This window comes from Alligator mississippiensis, chromosome 3 (genome assembly GCF_030867095.1).
Source record: "Alligator mississippiensis isolate rAllMis1 chromosome 3, rAllMis1, whole genome shotgun sequence".
Classification (NCBI taxonomy): Eukaryota; Metazoa; Chordata; order Crocodylia; family Alligatoridae; genus Alligator; species Alligator mississippiensis.
Window position 1 is genome coordinate 12,686,255 of NC_081826.1, and position 21,532 is coordinate 12,707,786.

General features: G+C 43.7%; 1 protein-coding gene across 1 annotated transcript in view; it reads left to right on the forward strand.

Annotated features, from left to right (window-relative positions):
• The first annotated feature begins 10,494 nt into the window (after nucleotides 1-10,494).
• Nucleotides 10,495-21,532, forward strand: part of ZFAT (zinc finger and AT-hook domain containing) — a 209,111-nt gene continuing 198,073 nt past the window's right edge. The window contains exon 1 of the mRNA XM_019481784.2: nucleotides 10,495-10,704. The gene's annotated coding sequence lies outside the window, so the exon portion shown is untranslated. The remainder of the gene's footprint in view (nucleotides 10,705-21,532) is intronic.

The window sequence follows — 21,532 nt, forward strand, 5'->3', positions numbered from 1 at the left end:
TGACAGACCACAAGCTGATCACCTTCACTATCTGCCATAAACCTGGCAAGTCAGTCAGCAACACTGAAGTACTTGACTTCAGCAAAGCTGACTTTGACAAGCCCTGGAGGGATAGCCAGCACAGGTTTGTTGTGCGTAGATCGTGCTTGACCAATCTCATTTCCTTTTACCACCAGGTGACCTATCACCTGGACAAGGAAGAAGAGATTGATGTCATATATCTTGACTTCAAAAAAGCCTTCAATCTGGTATCCTATGATCACCTCTTGGTAAAACTGGCCAATTGTGGCCTTGGGGTCCACCGCAATCCACTGGCTGGGGAATTGGCTCCGTGGTCGGACCCAGAGGGTGGTAATAGACGGAAGTCAATCGTCATGGTGCCCTGTGACCCGTGGGGTCCCCCAAGGCTCTGACCTTGGACCCATATTGTTCAACATCTTCATTAATGATGTAGACATTGGAGTTGGAAGCGGACTGGCCAAGTTTGCCGATGACACCAAACTTTGGGGCAACGCATCCACACCTGAGGACAGGAGGGCAATCCAGGCTGACCTGGACAGGCTCAGCAAGTGGGCGGATGAGAATCTGATGGTGTTTAACACTGAAAAATGCAAGGTTCTCCACCTCAGGAGGAAAAACCTGGAGCATCCTTAGGTTTGGCAGTGCTACGCTGGCTTGCACTACAGAAGATAGAGACTTGGGAGTCATGATTGACCAGAAGATGAACATGACCCTGCAGTGCGATACTGCAGCTAGTAAAGTGAGCAAAACGCTGGCTTGCATCCATAGATGCTTCTCAAGCAAATCCCGGGACGTTGTTCTCCCTTTGTACTCGGCCTTGGTGAGGCTGCAGCTGGAGTACTGTGTCCAGTTTTGGGCTCCACAATTCAAAAAGGACGTGGAGAAGCTGGAGAGAGTCCAGAGAAGAGCCATGCGCATGATCAGAGGTCAGGAAAACAGCCTGTACGACAACAGGCTGAGAGCTATGGGGCTTTTTAGCCTGGAAAAGCGCAGGCTCAGGGGTGATCCGGTGGCCACCTATAAGTTTATCAGGGGTGACCACTACTGTCTAGGGGAACGTCTGTTCACCAGAGCGCCCCAAGGGATGACAAGGTCGAACGGTTATAAACTACTACAAGACCATTTCAGGCTGGACATAAGGAAGAATTTCTTTACTGTCCGAGCCCCCAAGGTCTAGAACAGCCTGCCATCGGAGGTGTTTCAAGCACCTACATTGAACACCTTCAAGAGTAAATTGAATGTTTATCTTGCTGGGATCCTATGAACCCAGCTGACTTCCTGCCCCTGGGGTAGGGGGCTGGACTCAATCTTCCAAGGTCCCTTCCAGCCCTAATGTCTATGAAATCTATGTAAGTAATTGGTTGATGTGTCCCCAGTGACCTCTCCTATTAAGGGAGGCTTACAGTTTTTTTTTGTGATGGCCTAAGCCCGTGACCCTACAGCATGTCCAATAGGCCTGTGTCACACAATGGCAGAGAATAGATGGTGAAAGGGAAAGTGAGCAAGGTGTAACCAGGGTTTTTTCCGCTGTTCCTTTCTGTGGCAGGAGCAACGTCAGGGTCGCCATGCTATCCCTGTCGCCTCCTTTACTGTGCCAAGCTTCTGACTCGTACCCTCCTATTCTCGCATGCCACGACTTTGATTGTATATGTGTTTTTATAGGGAGGCTACCTTTCTTCTACTTGGCCACAGTTCTCCTGCCTTGGGTGTTGTGTGTATCCAAGCCTTGGGGGCTACGCGTGGCTCCTTCCACCCCAATACCACGCCCCAAGCCTCGCAGATGGAAAAGACGATGTTCTGTCTGGGTCTATACCTCGTCTGGCACTCAGGCCCTTTGTGGCCCTGTCCCTCTCTGCACCTCTCTCCAGTGCTGCCCCTTCTCCGTACCACGGCCCTCTCTGGAGCTGGGGTCTATACACCCAGAACACTGTGCCGTCACTGGGGCCGGGGTCCTCACACTACCGTGAGTCCCCTATGAGGCCTCCTCCATCCCCTTATAGCCTCACTCAAACCCCCGGTGTAATCCATAACAAACATGAACGGTAACATAAACACCAGCCTCTTGGCAACAACTTAAACATAAGCCACTAGCTATAACTATGCTCAGGCCTACCGGGTTTTCTATCCTACTGCAGTGACTAACACTGCTCTGGCATTCAGGCTTCTCTCCTTTCTGGCAGGGAGCGCCTACATCCTTAGCTGCTGGTAGGGAACTGCCTCTGGTCTCCTGCCTGTGCTTTATATAGGGGCCAGGCCCTGCCCCTTCCTTCAGCTGGCTAGGCAGGTGTAAGCTGGCAACCGGCACCTGAAGGGTTATCCCAGCACTCCTAGTAGCAGGCACCCTAGTGCCCTGCTACACTTTCACTTGCTGCCTCCAGCACTTAAGGTCTAGAAAGGTCTTATTCAAAGTGTCTACCCCAACTGCCTTGCTCAATAACCACTCATGCCCCTTTCCGTCAAGACTTTGTCCAGTCCCTTTTTGAACCTAGATAAAAACAAGATCTTTGAATCTAAACTAAACTTTCATTGTGTGAGGATGAGGCTCTTGCCAAAACAAATCTGTTAATAATAAAAAGTCTTTTAAGTTTTGCCTGCTGCCTTGTACTTTGAACCTTTCAAAAAAATCATTTTTTCCTCTACTGCTTGGGGGAGTGGAACAGAACAGGGTGAATTAATTTAGGTCCAACTAAGTAACAGCAAAAACAGAATTTTTTTTTCCTTTGTTCCTAAAGTTGATTTACTGTTGCTTAGTTCCTAGCCCAGGTCACAACCAGTCCTAAAAGAGATCTTAATATCCTTTTATTAACAAAGCAATGTAGGTGTTGGAAGCTTTGGGTTAGAGTACCCAGGTCACCTAATCTTGACTGAAGCATTTGCTCATATTTAAAAGAAATGGAGGCTAGGGGACAAATCAGGAAATGCAATTATCTTTATTACGAAGTGCAGACACTGCATGAGTATCAGTGTTGCTTTTACAATGGATTATTTGAGCAGCCCAAAAGGATCCTGCCAAACTAAACAACCTGTTTTCCCAGCCCACTTCTCTCTTTCCTTTCAGGGGTAAAAAAAGAAAAAAAAGAAAGTCTATACTGGAGCTTGATCTCATACTTGGAGATGAACACTGAACTTGTTTGCCTGGGAACTGCACAGAAGCATGTTCTGGGGAACCAATTTTTATTCTTCCAGCTTGGCAGAAAGGAGGACAACACAGATCAGACTCGAGTGAGAGAACTACAGATAATGTTCATTTGCCAGCTAGGGAGTAATGAAGCCTGAGGGGCATAAATAAGTTTCATAATGGCGGTTCCCACTGGCCTGGAATGCAAACCCTCTACAATTAGACTTTCTTGATGAATATATTTATATTTTACTTTGATTTATAGTAAGCAAGGCTTTTGCAGTGTGATTCTACCACGCTTACGTATTTTAAGCTGCTGGAAAAAACCTCTTCTGGGTTAAGAGTTCAGTGCTCGAGTTTTCCAGCTGGAGGAGCCTGAAATCTAAAAACAAAACTCTAGCCAGACATTGCTGTGACCTGGGCATGTTGAAACCAGCAAGGATGTTCAGAGAAGTGGCTGCCTATGCTTTGAGGAACAAACATTATGGGCAAGGAAAGTAATGCTCCATTCTCTTTTTCATAAACCAATATCTGGGTAATGTATAACTTATGATACCTAACAACTTAAACACCAAGTTCCACTTTTGTCAAACTTCTTTTTTTCAAAAGTGATTTATTATATTTAATTCCTTATAAGGAAGGATATTTTTAGCCCAACTTTTAAAAACAAAATGAATTTTAATTGACCGCTGTATTGAAGGTTAGTGAGCTTGGTGGTACATGATGTAGATGGGAAATGGATGGAGCCTTTTCTGTGCTCCCCCTTCGGTGCTGCTAGTCGCCGAGCTGCTACCAAGGGGTTCCTAAATCTTCTTGTTAAACCACTGCTAAACTAGTTATTTCCCTATCCTTCATTGAAGCTAAGAACGAACCAGGGGGAAACCAGTGATAAAATCACCATTCTTTCCCTCCTCTGTTCTTAGTTTGTGCAGGCTGTAAATTTGTGGGCTTGCCCAAAGTAGTTGCATACAAGCTTGTACAGGTACAAGGGCAGCTAGGTTTAAATCCATTTGAAGCAGGATCTGGGCTTTGATTGCATCATCTTCTTGTCTTTCCTAGCTGATCCCTAGTTCTGCTTTTGTCAGTATGAAACATCGCACTCATCTTGCGTTAATCTTTGCCATTTTTTGACAAGTAATGTTTCTTGCCTTCTGTCTTTTAGTGTCCTTACAAAGACACTGCAATTTGCATTTAATCTTGTATTATTCATTCTTTTCCACATAATAAAATGCCAAGTCTTTCTGTCTTCTCTTTGTCTGTAACTGGCAGCATTGGGTTCATCTTCTGCCCTAGTACTCCAGAAATAGACTGGCATGGGAAGGCAGGTCCTAAGGGTATGTCTGTGCCATGGTGACAGTGTTTCATCACTGTCAAAGAAATGAGCCCCACCTGCCTACTCTTATTCCATGCCCCTCATCTCTGGATATAAGGCAATGAAGATGATCTTACGGGTACCTCAAGCACTGCATTCAAAACCTGACTTTCCAGTCTTTTCAGGAGCAGTGACTTGGGGCACTGTGAGGACATCCTCACCTCCTTCTTTCTGGGGTTGATCCTTGCCAAGCAGGAGCCAGTGGGCAGAACTCATTTCCTTAGGGGCAGCCCTGACCACTGGGTCACCACCGAATAGGCCAGTGGTGTGATAGCCAGGAAAAACTTCCCCGTTTGCAGGACTGTGACATGCCATGCATGCATGCTCTTCCTGCATTAGGGTTTTCTGATAACCCTGAAGCAAAGCAGAAGACCTGGTTTGTGTTGCAGCTCTTCCCAGTCCGTTCTCCCCCTCTACTTACTCTTTCCTCCCCCCCAAATCCCAACCCAGGTGCTCTTCCTGGAAACAGGGGTGCATGGGACATTTCACCTTGCCCTGCATCTCTCTTTCTGGGAGATACCGTATTAGGTTGGACCAGGAAGGTCTGTGGCACAGGTCGGTTCTCCCGCTTGCTGTAGGGTTATTGGAGAACAGTAATGAGTCGGGAGAGCGCACACATGCTGTAGCCTTTCCTGGTCCGGCTGTGCAGGACAGCTTTCCCTGGAGGCAGCAGCACATGGTTGAGAAGCACTGAGGTAAGTAGAGGCAGCACAGCAGTGGTTCTCAACCGGGGTTGCTTCCACATTCAAAACCATTATGAAGGAGCACTGACTGGAAGGGCTGAGAACCACTAAATATAGACGGTCCTTGTGTGAATCCCTGACTCTTGATGTTCTTATCTTTAACCAGGCTATATTTTTTACCCAAATGTTCTAGTCCTATACTTCTCCCTCTTTAGCATTCTCATGTTTGATGCAAGTGTTTGTATCTTTTTATTGCTTCCTTCCAGAGTTAGTAGGCAAACCAAGGCTTCTGTTTTGCAGTATGCTTATTGCAGAACTCATTGCATGGCTTAGTGTTGTAGGATGACATAGCAGGGATGCACGGATAACTTCTGAAAATTGCATTCCTTTTTGTAAGAACCGTGAATGTCTGTGTTCTTTTTTTTCCGTGCACGTGCTCATAGTAGGCCTATATGAAATAGTCATGCACACTTTCTGTCTAGGCCAGTGTGTGCGCGTGTGTGTAAAGAAAAAGGTGTTATGTAAGACGCAAGATCAAGTGGATTTAAGTGCAGGAGAGAAGCTGCAATTCTCAAATTCTCATCTGAGTGCTGGCAGATTCTTTGGCCTAGAGCAGGCCCTAGGCTCGCCCTAGGCTGAATCTGGGCAATAGGACTCCTCCCAGGTCAGATCTGCAGGGCTGGCAGCAGCAGTAGAGGTCAGGTGGTGGGCCAGCTGCCCTGGTTGCCCTAAGGCCTGTGGAAGCACAGCCTTTCCTTGCCCTCCTGCTGCTAATGGCCACATCCAGTGGGGGCCCAAGTTCTGCAGCAGGCTCTGCCCTCTCCTGCTGATTCTCCAACTTCTGTCGCCCAGCAGCATGATGGAGCAGTTCAGTGGATTGGATGCAGCCTGTATCTTGGATGCACCTGGTCTAGGGAAAATCACTTAGCCTCTTGCATTTCAGTACCTGAAAAACTGGAATAAATATACTGACCTTGCAAATGTGTTGTAAAGTTAGTGTTCGTACAAAGTTTGGAAGGAGTAAAACATTTTTAAATTATTTATGTGCATTGCATCCATACTCTCATGGGTGATTAAATATTTAACTCCTTTTTAATGTCGAAGGTGTTTGTTCTCTCTGGTTTCAGTCCATAACAAATTGAGGATTTTGAAAAAGGTGCATTTGGTTCTGTAAACATCTACACGTATGCACATGTGCACGCGCACATGCCCTGCCCCACTTCCCCATGTTTTGCTTAAAAATAAGCACGTACACTCCCCTAGTAAATAGGGTTAAGTGCCTTTTCAACCAAAATTGTAGCACTGAAGGAATGAATTCCAGTTTGAATACTCCAGTTAGCTTTATCAGTTTTCCTCCATTCTTCATAATTTTTTTGCCTAACTCCCAACAAATGTCCTTGACAGGATTAAATGTTTATATTAGCGTGACTGGCTTTGCACGCTCTGAGGGGACAGTAGCAGGTGAGGTAAAGAAAAATAGTCCGGTAGTGCAAACTCCTAAACCTAGGGTAAACTTGGCCACTCTGGTAGAGAGTAACCACTGGGATAGTAGGAAAAACTTGATCAATACAAGTTATACTAGGCAACATTTTGTCCGTCCATGTCCATCCCAGGATAGCTCTTTAGCAGAAGACAAACAGGCTATTATCTGCTTCCCTTACAACTAGCAGTGAGGTGCAGTAATAACTATGCAGGATAATTGCACATTTGTCTATTCCTTGTTTGTCTTTGTTATTAACAAGCATACTTACCTGTCAGATTTTCACCTGCATGAGGCTTCTGCGGCTAAGCTGTTTAACCACTTGAAAGACCTTGACTTCAAAAAGAGTATGCAACTCCCTCTGCAGTTATTTCTAAGGTAGCAGGTGTATTTCATATCATTGGCTGGGTACTAAAAGTAGTCCCATTTGACATGGGAGTTGCACCTGTGTCCATGTAGAGAAAAAGATTATCTTTGTGTGTGTGTGTGCACAATATATCTATATCTATATATGGCACCTGTGAATAACCCTAAATCATGGATGGATACAGTCTTCTCTTGTTTTAGGATTGGAAGAGATTGCAGATTAAGACTACATTATTCTGAGCAGAGGGGTGGGGTATGGAGTGGGCAAGCTTGCTCTTTGTTGAACGTTGCAAATACCTTGTGAGGTTGATCATGGTGGTATTTTTTTCTCATTCTTGGAGGGTGTGGGGTCATGTACACTCCTAGGGACTTCAGAAGGGGAGGAGAAGCTGCAGCTGAGAACCAGGAAGCAGCTGTTCGTGTGCATGAGCCTGTGGTGATAGGAGTGGAGTTGCCCCGCTGTCACCCTGGATGAAGCAGGACTAAAGCTGGGGTGGTTGTGCTGAACTAACATTGCTGCAAACTCATGCAGGCATAATGGTTACAGCCTAACAATGGCTGCCTGGTCCCAAAAAGCAGGTCCCCTCCCCTCCCCTTCTGAAGCAGCTACAAATGTACATTTGTCCATACCAAGAATGTATTTAAACTCGGAAGGACATCCTAGCGGATAATCCTCACGTGCTTATTGGGGCATGACAAATGTATGATGTTTCCTGCCTGAAACCAAGTCAATGGTTAGGTCTAAATAAAGGTTTCAAGTTTCCTACTGTAGCCTTAATAGACTGCTTGCAGCCTTTCTCTTCACCCCCCCACCCCCATCCTCAACCTTCCCCATTCCTGCACTCAGCAAAAGATAATATTCATCTTCTGTGTGGCACTGGAATAGTGTCCCTGCTTAGCATGCCATGGATCTGAAAGACCAGCTGTTTCAGGATGATTAAAACGTGCTCCCCACTCCATTTCAAAAAGAGAGGTGAAGTTTTTGGATAGGTGGAAACAATGGAATGGATTCAGCCTGCACTTTCTCTACAGCATTTTATATAACACCCATTTACCAGGCTGGCACTTGTCTTTAATAAACCATCTGCATTGTCTGCTTGAATTAAAATTGATTAAAATGACAAGAAACTGTGCGTGTGCTGGCTCTTGTTTGAAGAGATAATATCTTTGAACTAAAAGGGAAAGGTAGTTCATTCAGGTCAAATTACTTCTTTTGATAGATGACATTGTAGTAACCTTCGTTTGTATCGTAGGAAATAAGGGTTCAAGCAGAATGGTGTAATTAACGGTTCATTGCAACATAATGTTCAGTTGCTTAATTAGTCAAATACCTGGAGCATACCTCTGTATAAAATCAGAAATTTCAGTTCTGCAGTAGCCCAAAAAGACTGTTGTTGTTAAATGGCCACTGGCTTTTTAAGTTTATCCTCAAAAACAATGAAGGTCAGCATGGTATCCATAGAGACTGCATGTAGTTTCCTCATTAATCCTGTATACCCCTGGAATAGTTAGTAAATGACCACTTAGTTTTGAATTTGAGGAGTAAACCTTTTGTATAAACAGAATGTGATTTGGGTTTCAGTAATTGAGGGACTTTAAATGTGTAAGTCAAAGAATCGAATGGGAAGGCGTATCGTGAAGCCCAGGTGTTCATTTGGGTTTGTATGTTGGGGTGGGGGGAGAAGGAGCACTTGTGGTCCTCTTTAGTTTGATTTGCTTGAAAGAACAAATATATTTGGCTGAATGATTCTCAGTCACGTAGAACGAATATACAGCTGGCTGTAAAATGCTTTGTCAGCAAAATTTTATTTTGCAGGTATACTTAATACTAAATATAAAACCTCTATGCTTGTTTTTGGGTGATGTTTCCAAAAACAAAGAGTGGCCTTCGAGAGTGTGGTAGACTTAATTTTGTACCTAGAACCAATAGGTAGGTGCTATGGTCTTGGGTTCCACTTATGGGCCTCTGCACATTGTAGGGTTAGGGCCTTTGTGATTAAGAGCTGGATCCACAGAAGGACATAATGCCTAAAATAGGATTTAGGTGGATTGTAGTCTGCTTAAGTTTAAAGCTGTGATCCAAAATGCAGCAACTCAGCAGCTGTCTCCACTTGTGGGTGTCCAAATCCATTAGGCGTCTCCCAGCTTGACTTGAACGGTCCTTAGGTACCTGCAGTTCTGCCTTAGTGCATACCCAGGTTTATAACCTAATGCTCTCACCTCCTGGACAAGGGCTGTTATCGCTAGGCTGTTCTCTAATGCGGTGGCCATCTCCCCGAGTGCCTGTGCTTTCAAAGGTGCCCTGGTCAGCTCTTCCAGAAAATGGATGTAGGCACATCCTGTTGGAAGGATTCTGGGCCCAGGAGCCCCTGTGGACAGGGCGGCTTCCCTGCCTCCTGCCTGGGTTCAGCCTGCACAGAGGGACCTGGCGAGCAGGGAGTGCTTCTTCGTGGTGTACCGAAGAGCGCTGTGGAAGCAGTATAGACTTGCCTGTACTCTCCCTTGCAGTGTACAGAGTCAGTGCCTGGGCTTCCACTCAGTGGGGGACGTCTGAAGTTAAGCATTGCCACATTTAACTTCCTTGGCACATGAGTCTTTTGGATTTGAGTGTAAAGATAGCAACTCCTTATTGAATTGTACTTCTTCTTAGTATTGTGGAGCCCTTGAAGTTGGGGAGAGTTGGATTAGACTCTGTCACATCAGCAATGTCAATTCATCTCTGACTACAGAATTTTCTTTTTCTGGCGAAGACATGAAAAGCAGAAAGGACCCAGATTGATATACATATCTTTTCCTCCAATCTCTCCATCCACCAATTAGTCTGAGTTGGTAGGACAGGCAACTTAGAATAAAGCTTTTGCCTTTTAAACATAAGAAATGTAATCTGATTGTCCGAAGATTGAATATAAATGAACTTCAGCAGCAGTCTGTAAATCTTCTTTTTATTATTATTATTATTATTACAGCCATGGTTTGGGTGGCTGTAGTAAGTTTCAGCTTTTTATAATAAATATTTCATTTTTTTTTTTTCTTGCATGTCAGGGAAGGTAGAGCAGGCGTTCAAAGAAAGCTCTGGAAATAAAGGCATAAAGAGACAGGAAGCCGTTCTTAACAGGTGCTTTAAGTTCAAAATGATTAATATGCAGCATAATTGATTATTTTACGTTCCAAATATTGATAACCTTAAAGGAACACGGCTGTGCTTTTTTTAACCTACAAAAGCCTTATTGTCAAATGTGGCAGGCTGTTTTTTTCAGAATTGATGAAACAGGAATCTGTAGGAATGCTATGAAAATGCATTTTTATAATTCTTCTTTTTTTTCCTCTTCCTTTTGAAGGTGACTTCCACGGCTATGCAGCTTTATGCAGTATAATGATGAATGGGAGTCTGTTGTTGTAAACATCCCCGACTGGAAGCTGTAAGAGAAATTCTAGCTTTCAGTCAGATGTTTGCTGCCACTGGCTACTCTCAACTACGTCGGAAAGAAAAAAACAGGTATAAATATATGTAGTTCTTTTTTTTTAATGACTTGTGCCTTTGGCTATGAGTCTTATCCTGGCACTGTGTAAGCTTGCTGTGGAGAGAAAGCAGACGACATGGAAACGCGACCTGTAGCTTCAGCCTAGAATGAGAAGCCATATCTTCTGGTATAAAGAGAAAAAGGTAATATTTACATTACAAAATGTGGAGATTACTGTCCCAGAACTTAAATTAAGGGGGGGAAAACAAATTTAGGAGCAGTGTAGTCTTTGGCAGTTGCCAGTGAAGGTCTGGATTTCTTTGTATTGTCAGCAAGTTCCTGTTCTGCTTATCAGCCTCCTGTGCAGCCCCGAGTCCAGCTTTTCAGCTCTTCATTTAAGTGTATCCAGCTGCTTGCACCCTGACAGCAAGGAAAAACCCAGAAGAGGGGTGTGCTTGGGAAGAGGGGGGTGGTTAAATGGTTAGCGAGAGCCTCTGCTCCCCTCCAGCACACTTACGGCTGGTAAAATGGGCAGACTGAAATAAAGGGACCAAGTCATGTAACTAGGTGAGCAAGTGGGTCACAAGGCCTGGAGGCCAGCTCAAAGGGGGCACAAGAATGGAGGTGCAGCCAGAGTATAACACTTCCTAATTACACCTCTGAAGGGGCCTTAAAAGTCCTTGTCCTGACTGCAGAATTTCCCCCAGTTTTTGGCACTGTAGAAGACCCTTCCCTGCCTTCATTTTGCTGCTTCTGTTAACAAAGAAACCACAGCCAAAGAGGCTGTCATCACTTAGATGAGCCCTGAGGGCAGTCTAAGGAGGTCAGCATGCAAACGTTGATCAGGCTTAATGTTTAGAAAGCTTCAAGCCCCTGACACACCTTGCATGTACCGTACAATCACACTATCAGTGTATTGCTGCAATGGGTTTTGTTCCAGGTTTATGCCTGGAACTTTACCTTTCTGTCCATAAGTTCATAGTCGCAGTTAAATGGGAGGCATGTCCAGACCCAAGAGCAGCCAGGGTCCGGGTGGTCACAGAGATTTCTTTGCCCCCAACCTCCAGGCTGTGAGTTCAGTGCTGTGCCTGCACTGACGACAGCTTGGATAGTCGCTGGAGATAACTTCACCTTTTTAACTTGCTGGCTAAGGTACACTATTGGTGCACTGTGGCACCATAGATGACTCTTGATGACTGTTGTCATGAGAAACAAGATTTTAAAGTGCAGCCCTTGTTCATTAGATGCATGATGTTTGTTTTAATATTTTTCTTCTAAAATAAGATTTTAAATGCTGTGTTATTACCATGGTTGTCTAGTGCTATTCTGTGGATATTGTATTTACTGCTGTTTCTCTTGGGGCTGGAAGTGACCTTGGGAATCATCTAGTCCAAACCCCATACATGATTCTGTTTGCTGGATTATTAATGCATACTAATATGTAGTGTTTTACATGATTTTTTTTCCTGACTTGGGGATAACAGTACATGTGCAATTTGTGGGTTTTCTTCATTTTGCCACTTCTTTTAACAAAGATTTAAAGTGAGAATTTGTTTTCCTAGTCTGATATATTGACACATGCTGTATAAACAGCATGTTCCACTTCTCATATTGCTTCCTTTTGCAGTTTTGCATCCTCAGTGTTTTAGGACTGGGTAGCAGTTTCAAAATTGTTGGCAGTAATTTTAAATATAGGTCTAGGCCAAGATGAGAAAAACTCTTCCATGAAATATATATTGACACTTCTGGATAATTGGGCCTTCATATTCTCTAAGGCAGTATGCTAATCTGTGCTTATGTAATAACTCCTTATCTAGACACTTAGAAGGACTTTATAAGTGATTTTTTACAACAAGGGTGCCAGGGCACCCTGGAGTGCCATGAGATCCTTTGGAGAGTGCTGTGAGGTGTGAGCTGATATGCAGGCTCAGGCTTGTTGCTGTCCTGTTCCCACTGCCCAACCCCTCTGCAAAGAGGTAAGCACTGTAACAAAACCATTTTTAAAATGGCGTGCTTCCCAATTCACAAAAGCAATGGAAGGGTGCCTTAAATCTGGAAAGGTTGAGAACCACTGCTCTAGGTGTCTTAACATACCACTAAAACAACAAAAACCTGGTATCCTTGGAATGATTATTTCAATAAGAATTCAGTGGTCACTACAAAAACTGCTTTCCTACTCCTCCCACATTTTTGAGACGAAGGAAGTATTTTATATTGTTGCATGGTTTTTCTCCATCCAGTTGCCTGATTCCATAAAGGTTTTTTTTTTTCTGTTTGCTTGCTTTTCCAAACATTATTAGTGTTGCTGATTCTCTTACTCCACACGAATTTAAAGGGAGGATTTGATAGCATCCTTTAAGTACTTGCAGGGTGATTACAGAGAGGATGGAGCTAGACTGTTCTCAGTGGTGGCAGATGACAAAATGAGACGCAGTGGTCTTGAGTTACAGCAAGGGATGTTGTGGCAGGGCACCAGTGGTGCCTGCCACTTTCTGGGCTAGATTAAGCAGTCAGCAGGTGTTTGATTACAGCGGCCATTTTAGACCTTTGGCTTCCTATATAAACAAGAGCAGTTTGCTGCTTGGAGGCAGGCAAGAAACATCGTTTGGCTGGGCTGCTGCATGGGAACATCTTTCAGGTAGAAGCCAGGAGGCTCTAGTCCTGGACATGACCTAAAACTGCAGCCTGCCAGGAGTGGGTGATTTGGTGGGGCTCCCAGTTGCACGGGGCCCCCAGGTAAATGCCAGGCCACTTACCACCCCAGTGAATGGTGGGTAGGGGCACCTTAAACCCAGCCCTCACCTTAGAGTTTTTATATGATCCATCTAATCCAGGGAAGGCCAGGTAATCTTCTTGACGCACCTGAGTCTGGTGGACTGAGTGACTTTCTGGGCCAGGCACGCTTTGTGAAACATCTGAGCCGGGAATGGGGGACCCCGATCCCTGAGTGCAGGCAGGAGACTTAGACCTAACCCAAAGGGCCCAACTGGTCAATGCTGGGGGCAGGGCCCAGCAGGGGTCAAAAGGACCAGGGGCCCACCATGAGGGATGCCCATATAGAGCAGAAAAGCTCGGGGTCCTGACTGGCCTGAGACAGGGCCAGGGCTTAAAGGGAAGCCGAAGGGGATGGTTGAGTTGGCTGCCTGAAGTGTCTTCTGCGAGGCTTGGTCTGTGGTATAGGGGTGGAACGGAGCCATAGATAGCCCCCCACCCCTTCTTTCCCTCCCCCCATATCGGGATATATAATGGGCAACCTCCCATTAACCTCTTTATCTTGCTGGGATCCTTCAACCATCGCTGACTTCCTGCCCCTGGGGCAGGGGCTGGACTTGATGATCTTTGAGGTCCCTTCCAGCCCTAACGATGTAAGAATTACATTTCATAAACAAGGCATGGCAGGCAAGTGAGGCGGGTGGCTGACCCGTAGACAGGGGCAGGCCGGTACTTGCACCAGGCATAAAAGTTTGTCCCTGTCACAGATATTTAGGTTACATATTAGGAAAAACTTTCTAACCAGGAGGGTAGTAAAGCACTGGAACAGGTTACCTAGAGGTGGTGGAATCTCCATCCTTGGTGGTTTTTAAGACCCAACTAGACAAAGCCCTGGCTGAGATGATCTAGCTGGGGATGGTCCTCCATTGAGCAGGTGGTTGGACTAGATGTGACCTCCTGAGCTCCCTTCCAACCCTCGTTTTCTGATTCTACTTCTATCTGGAACAGTCTGTCTGTATTTTAGCTCTCCAGTTTTCTTTGAAAGTAGTAATATTCATTTTGCTTTTCTGACTTACAAAGCAGTTAGGTTTTATTTTTTTTCTAATTGAAGCCTGATTTCTTGATTTTTATGTGATAGCATTATCTTCCATCCATTCAACCTCTGCAGATTCTCATAAAAGAGTTCGCACCCATTTAAAAATAATCAGACATTGACAGCTTTATAGTGCTTGCATGATGGTGTACTAGTTAGCCTCTTGAACTTTATTATGGCAATTTTTTAAGGTACTCTAATCAGAGCAGGGCATATGGAGATCTCTTATTGTTGGGAAATTTACGTTGCAAGCATTGGAAAGCTAATGATTTGCTAACATTCACTGCCTATAACTGGTTTAAGCTAGATTGCTCCCTATTCTTGTATTTTGATAGTCACAGTTATTGTATTTCTGTTATCAAGTACTTTTTGCCTTCGGCATTTAACGTGAACAAGCTAAATGACAGTGTACTAAACTGCTATTTATTGAACAGGTTGCTTGTAACACTTAACATCTGTACAGAGCTTTACATCTTCAAACCACTGTGCAAATACAATACAGGAACTTAATTAAAATGGTTTATGTAAATGAATGGGACCTGTTCAGCTTGATTAGCTTATACAGATATAATGAAAAATCTTTCAAGTATTATAAGGGTCTGCTTATATGAAGGAAAACCTAAGGCCATCAGAGTAAGGCTGGCAGTCTACTCCCTTGCTTGCCTTGTTCTTGAGGATTAAGAATTTCAGAACAGTTAATTGCATAACTCTACTTTAATACCTGGGCTTGACAAGGCAAGTTAAAGGCATTGTTGGCTTTAATTTTGAAATCAATCATTTTCTGTTGATTTTTTTTTTTTTAATTCTTCTGTAGTAAAACCTCATATGGCCAATAGCATCATAGTCTTTCCAAGCCTGAGATGACAATAGTTTTTCCTCTAATTTTCATTGATCTGATTCCTGTTAAACTAACTTTGTGAAATGTGAATTGGATGTTTGATTCGGTGGGGGTGGAGGGGAGCTCTGATCTTCTATGCTCTCCCCTTCACTCCTGTTTGTGGGAAATAGCTTGAATTTGACTTTCCAGGTACACTTTGGGCACCTATTTTAATAAAGTTTTTGGAGGGGTGGCTGACTGAATCCTTGTGGAAATTATTTCAATGCTTTGAAATTAACTGCATTAGTATATGATTGTTAGGGTTCCTAAAGCCTTAGACAGATCTTTATTATTGTGAATGTAAAATGGATCATTCATAGGCTTAGGCAACAGTGAGACTTAGTGCCATCCTCCCATCCCCATAACTTGTAGCACTTGCTCAGTTAACAGGTGGGGGGTAAGCATTTAAGAAAAAGAAGAGAGTCCAAAATAGAGGGCCACACGAGGGACAGGCAGCAGGAGAGGAGGAGGAATTAGACCAACAAGGGAGAGACCGCAAATAGTGGAAGGGAGGGAAATAAGCTGAAAGAAAAAGAGAAGCAGAGGGATCAGTACATACATGTTGTGTTCATTGTATTATCTATACCAGGGGTGGGCAAAATGCAGCCTGGGAGCCGGACGCGGCCCTCCAGGCCATTCTGTCTGGCTCGTGGGGCCCCAAAAAATGTTAAACATTTATTTATCTGCCCCTGGCTGCCTATCACGCAGCCCTTGATGGCTTGCCAAAACTCAGTAAGCGGCCCTCCGCCTGAAATAATTGCCCGCCCCGATCTATACAGAAACGGAATGCGTTTGGAACTTTACCTGGTGTCGTCCGTACGATTCTTTTCCAGGTACCGCTGCAAACCAGAACTGCATGTGCACTGTACGTTTGTCCTGCACATACATGATATGGAAACAGCTCTGTTAAGAGAGAGTATGACATAAGGGAGAATCTTCTCCATTGCTCCTTTGACTGCTGCCAGCTGAGCCCTCGAGGATTGGAGAATAAAGGAGAGGAGGGGGTTGTATCAAAGAGCAGAGGAGGTCTGAAGGGTTCATTTGGGAGAAATAGTGTTTGTTAAGGAGGTACCGTGGGGCCAGTTGTCAAAACATCCAACTGCTCATCATTTTGTTCCCCCAGTTGCCAATGTTCCCCACGCATTTGGGTCAACTTTTCTTTATTTTTGAAAATGTTTTGTATCAGAAGTAATCGCAACATTTGAAGTATGTGAAGTTTTATTTACAGCGTTCTCTCGACTGAACTACAAGGAACTTTGCTAGTTAAGTGTCAAGAGCAAGCCACTTAAGGGTTGAGAAGATCTTTTCTCCATTTCATGCTCAGTGTCTTATGGCCTAATATCTGGGACTGTAAAGCGTATGTATGAATTAACATTATCCAAATGCCAAAAGTGCATGTTTTGATTTCTTACGGTCCACTAGGTTTAATAACCTTACTGCATGTGTACTATGCATGGTACCAAACCGTACTCGCGTAATGTGCCGAAGCACATGCTTTCAGAAGTGCAGTGGGTATCTTGAAAGCCAGTGCAGTATTCTTATTGTTACACTGACTTTTAGTTCATGTAAACATCCTACACTCAGCTATAACAACTGGAACGGCTGGGAGGTGGATGTTTACTTCAACTGATTTGAAAAGGCAGCCTTTCCGAAAAACTGGGACTCTGTTGACAAGAGGGAATGCAGTGGCTTGAGATTCGGTAACGTTCAAATAAGTTTAATCTGTTATAAATCCCTTTTTGATGTAATTAAACCTGTCAGATGTATCCATCGTGTAAGTGTCTTAACACTTGAGTCACAATTTTATCAGGCTATTGTATAAATCCCATATGTATATATTTTAAATGTGGCAAATTGTTTTACATTAACTGCTAGTCTGTTCAAATCTGTATTATCTTAACATGCAAAATAAAGTTACAGTAATTTTTATCTCTGTCGTTTTGTAATTTCAAATTTACTTGGTGTAAAATATATGTTGAAGCTTAAAATGCTGCTAATATACATCTGGTGTGCAGAAGCATTCCAGTACCGTACCTGTGAAGGACCTAAATACCATCCTTATTAAATGATGATGTTGTAGCAGAGCATAATGATCGCAGTGAGGCTGAGCCCTCTTACGCTAGGTATTGTACAAACGCAAGTGTCCCAAAGCACTGAAGCCTAAGAGATGAGATGCAACAGGTGGATGAGACAAATGAGTCAACTGGCATGTAAGGGGAAACAGGGTAACAAATCTAAAATCTAATAATGCATGTAAAATCTTTGCCTAGTTGGTATCAGTGATTACAATTTTTCTCTATTCTAACTTTTTGTTAAATAAAGGAATGATTTTAGAGGCAAAGTGGCTCGAATGTGCTTAATTTTCAGTATTTTGGCAAGCTTCTTGGAGCCAAGATCTGCTATTGAAATCTGGATGGAAGTAAAAGTTCACAATGCTGCCTTGGGACAATGTGTAAAGTGTAACTAGTTTAGGAGAAGGAATCATTTAAAGAGTGGAAATTATTTGGAAGATTTTAAGAATGAAGGGGTGGGAAAGCACCCAGGAACAAATAAATGATCATCAAACAGTATTTGGGGAAAAAAACCTAAAAATTAAAACTGTCTATGCAACTATTACAGCTGCTCCCCTACACTTTCACTGTTGCACAAATTATTTAATGGTATTTTATCACGTTGTCACATTTGGGAGAATTGCTTTTGCACCATAAAATTGTCTTCTAGACAAAGCAATCAGGGCTCCTGGATACAAACTGGATACCTCATCCAGACAAAACTTTAATTGTTTGGGTTTTTTACTGTCCAGCATGCCTTTAAACTCTGGATTACAGTACTTCAAGGGGGCACAACATTAATTTATTTTACAGGTGCAGAGATTTTAAAATTAAGGAAAGTCACAGACACTTAATTTTAGCAGTGGGATACATAGGATTGTCACTTGGAGTTCTGTATGCATGTTGAAGAATCAAGGTGAAATTTTGCATTTGCTGATCTCCCTTTTGCTTCAGAATTGAAGTGGTTTGTTTAAGAAAATGCATAAAGGTTTTGTACAAAAATGGTCCTCAAAATGTTGCATAGAAAGTAAATACATAGAGCAGTATAGATCAAATCGTGTGTGTGTGTATTCCCTAGACTTAAATTTCATGAATACTGGAATTCATTTTGTTGTCAGAGTTCTCTTGCTTTGTATGTACAAGCTTTATTTAAAACAAAAAAATAATGCTGGCTCTCTAGTAAGCTATCTTAATTTTGTCTGTGCATTGGACTATAGAAACAAAATTATGTTAAACCAATTCAATATCAAGGGTGCAAATCTTCATCATAAAAGATGGTTACGTGTCTTTGTTTCATTGATAAAACATGAATCTGTCTGTAATGTGTGTATGGTGAGTGACTCTTTTTTTTTTTTTCTCTTTTTTTGGGCTCTTGTCTGCAAGCCATTAAGTGGAAAAAAAATAGTCTAAATAATGACACATTTTCCTCCTGGGGGTAAAATTACATGCTCAGACTAGGTGCAGTATCCAGAAACCTAACAAACAAATAGTTTAATTCTTACACAAATTAATGTGTATGATTTTACTGGTTTCTCTCTGTCCTCTCCCCCCCGCCCCCATGGGCAGAAGTCTGTCTAAAAAGAGTTGCCTTAGCGATAGGACTTCGATTTGCTGAGTCGCTAATGCATCTTTTGCAGTCCACGCTGTTATAGTCTCTTCCGTCTCCCACCACCCCCCAAAAAACAAATAAAAAGCTGTAGCACTCTGGGGAAAACCAGCTTCTAGGCTTAATGAGACAGTAATACAGTACAAGTATTGATTATTGGAAGGATAAGGGAAATGGCAAATGTGCATGCCCATGGGTGCTGTTACAGGTTAGCTTTAAAACATTTTCAACCTGTGGGAAGTTGTTGTAATGTTAGAATAGTTTCAGAGCAATTGGAGAGTCAGGCTTAATGCTGTCGGAGACCTGCACAGCTGTGACATGCTACTAGGGGGCCTGATGAGCAGGGTCATGAGTAGAAGCCAGGACTTTGTTCATTGTCTCTGGTGGGAGAGGTGGGTGATGCTGGAAGGTAACTCGGAGACAGAGAAACCATGGTCTGACTTCCCTCACTCTGCAGCCAGCAGGAACCAGCCAGAGCCATGGGTGAGAGGAGAAAAATCTTAGGAAAAAACCTCTTTGAAGTGAACGGGCAGGGGGGAGCAATAAAGAGAGAGGAGTGAAAAAAGAAGAAAAATAAAATAAAGGATGAACATTTTGCACATGTCACTGTATTAGGATTGAGTTGTGGGGGTTGTAGTTAGGTTAGTACTTGAAGCAGGGCAGAGTTGGGACCCAGCGGGCTCACTGCATGCCACACTGGGGCAGAGCTGAGACCCAGTTCGGGTAAGGGGGCTGATGACCGAGCCACTTCAAATGAATTGCTGTTCAGTTCAAATGAAGATTATGGGGGAACAAGCTGAGCTGTGGTGCAGTGGCCAGCAGAGGTGGGGAGTGGTGGGATGGGTGGGCCAGTCTCCTCCCCCGCCCCCCGGAAAGTAACAGTTCAGGAGGTTTGGAAGTTTGTCCACAGAGCAAACGAGTGTCAAAGATTGGGAATAGTGCATCTTGAGATGCTGGAGGAATGAAAACTAGGTGTTTTATCTCCCCTGAGCAGACTAACAGTACTGGAAGGACCTGGATAAAACAGATACAAGAGAACCTTGCTTCAATTGGCATAACTTTTTAAAAACATTTTGAGGGTACTTAGCCCAGGTTAATACCCTTTAATAATGGATGAATGTTCTCATTTTAAGTGCCTTTATGATGATTTAAAAGTAACCTACACTACCGCCCCATGTTGCTCCTCTGGTAGCTTAGTCCATTGCAGTGATTGAGAGCGGGCATCTCTATATCAGTTACTTCAATACAAAATTGCTGCTCTGTTTCCTACTGCATGGTCATGCCTACATGAAACGTCTACTGGAAAGTTGCCTAATTAGCTCCACAGTAAATGTTTTGGGGATCTACACCTGTGGTCCAATTAGGTAATAGGAATCTAATGAGCTCTGCAGCAGGATTGTACTTCTATTTTTGTGCGCAGCAACACATGTAGATGCTGACCCGGCTGGTGGGGACTTGAGGGTGCTTCAGTGTGGGGACTGCCTGCCAGCTACGTGCACCTTCATACTCCAACCAGCCCCTCTGCCACATGTTGAGCCAGGTTGGAGCAGCCCTGGGCAGGCAGGCTGACCCCCCCCACCGGGCTCCCTCCCAGCTGGGGCTGCTCTGACCTGGCTCAACATGCTGTGGTCCTGGGTGCACATGGACCTGTGGTGTCCAGGAGCAATAAACTGAGGTGTGATATGCACCAGAATTTAGTGCTGTGAATTAATATGCATGCGTAGATTAGCCTTAATAAGGATGCTGCTTCTGCATAATTGGAGCCTTCACTTGAGGTATGGCAGAACAGCTAAAGTACTTTGCAGAAACTCCAGAGGCACGAGTTTGAGCCTCGCTCCAGACTTATTCTAGCAGCCACAACCAGACCAGGCTAATTTTAAATGGATGCCTGGTCATTTGGGGAGTTGAAGGCAAATGAACACAGCGGTAGCCTCACTCCTTCTGTGTGTCCTGTTGGCTGTTGACATTGGCATTAGCCTGATGAGCTGTTTAACTTGGTTTATTACCCAGTCAAGGAGTAGTGATGAGCCTGGAAAGGGGCTCGCAGGCTGTCAAGTCCTGTCCCCTGTATTCACAGGCAGTCATCAGCCAAAATCACCCTTCATGCCTACTAGGAACAGTATCAGAAAACTTCAGGGTGCATTACAACCTGCCCCAAGTAAAAGTAGGGGAGACGAGGGGACTGCCAACCTCTTGCCATCATCCATCATGTTTTAAAGCTGTCATTAGGAAATGTTTAATTCTATTAATCTTTGTAAAACCATGTTTAAATAGAATTAATCAAGCGGGGTGATACTTTTTGTAAACATTTGGGAAATGCTTTAGTCAAACTTTCAGGCACGATACCTTTTGCCTGTGGGTTTCTTTTTTTTTTTCTCCCCCGCCCCCCTGGCCACCCCCAGTTTAACTTATATTTGTAGCATGTTTGTTGAAATCATTACTGAATAGCTATGGAGGGGTTTGGCTGCTGCATTTACGTGGCCAGGGCAGCTAATTGGTAGTTGCTGGGGGAATGTATCCATATTCAGGGTTATGTCATTAAACCTATTTACCTAAGGTTTGGATTGGGAGAGATCCTTACCAAGCACAGCCTTTATGCCCTATTGACTGACATGGTTAAAGTGCATGTTAAAGTGTTGTCTAAGGTCTTTTTCAGGGCAATAAGCAGAGCTTAGTTTGACTTACTGCCTTT